Here is a 1247-nt window from a genome sequence, read left to right on the forward strand (position 1 = left end):
TTGTGTTTTCACAGTTCATGTTATATTTTAATTAAATATTTATAAATTAGATAATATTAAGTACTAATTTTTATTTCCATGGTCTATTTAACAGTTGATGACCGAGGATGAGTTGAGACAGATTCAGGAGGGCACCTTGTCGGCCATTTCATTTGGCCTCGATAGCTTGACGGTACATATATTATTGCACCTAGTCGTTTGTATTTTATTGTACATACATGCTCATCATTTATATTTGTATTAATTAGATTATGTAGTAACTTGCATGTATATCTTATTTTACTCTTGTAGGGCACAAGCAGCACGAGTGCGGTGCAATGTGATCTAGGATCTGGTAGTGCAATTGGAGACAAGGGAAAGGTAATTGAATGCAAATATGATTGAATGAATAGTTTAAATAACTTATAGTGATTATACATGTCTAGACATAGATTGATAGTTTCATATACTTGTGTATATATATAGAGAATCCTTGGCTTCACATCCTTGATGACTACACCCAGTATACCTGAAGAAGAAGAAGAGATGCCTCGAGTAGATGTGTGTTTATTTTATTTTTTGATTAGTAGATATAATTTGTTATTATCAGTGACAATTATATGCTAACTTGTATCAATGTCATGTTTCTAAACATATGTAGGTTGTTTATGAAAATATTCAAAACATACCTCCTCTACCGAAGACATACATCAAGAGTCCTGCAAAGCTGAAGAGAAAACGTGGAGATGAGGTAAACATGAATAGTTCAATTAAATAGTTCATTTTTATGTTAACTTTTCGAATGTGAATTATATAATATAACTAATATTAATCATGGTTTGTTTTTCTTCTGCAGGATCCTTCAGAGCCGAGCAGTGCAGCGAAGAGGATCGATTTTGATGATCCATCAACAGCTTAGGATGTTATAGATAGTTTTGGGATGCTTACATGTCTAGTTGGCATGTATATTTTGTATATGGACATACATTCACGTATTTAGACATACATTTTGTTTCAGTTGGTGTTTATGCCATATTTGTGTATGGACATACATTTGTAATCATTCGACATTTTTATATATACAGAAGTTGATATTCAATCATATAAATTGTTGCTCTTTTGTGTGTGGTGTTATCAGGGAAATCTTTAATCTTCATTCCAATAATTAACAATGGTTAATAATGGCTATTTAATGAACAATAAAATTCATTTCATTTCATCATAAGTGTTGTTTTTATAATGAACAATATAATTCATTTAATGAACAA

General features: G+C 30.9%; 1 long non-coding RNA gene across 1 annotated transcript; it reads left to right on the forward strand.

Moving 5' to 3' along the window:
* Positions 1-463: 463 nt before the first annotated feature.
* Positions 464-1026, forward strand: LOC131857308 (uncharacterized). Its single transcript, XR_009358647.1, has 3 exons — positions 464-540; positions 641-730; positions 836-1026. It is a non-coding gene; the product is annotated as an uncharacterized LOC131857308 (long non-coding RNA).
* The last annotated feature ends 221 nt before the right edge of the window (positions 1027-1247 follow it).

Source organism: Cryptomeria japonica, chromosome 8 (genome assembly GCF_030272615.1).
Source record: "Cryptomeria japonica chromosome 8, Sugi_1.0, whole genome shotgun sequence".
NCBI classification, from domain to species: Eukaryota; Viridiplantae; Streptophyta; class Pinopsida; order Cupressales; family Cupressaceae; genus Cryptomeria; species Cryptomeria japonica.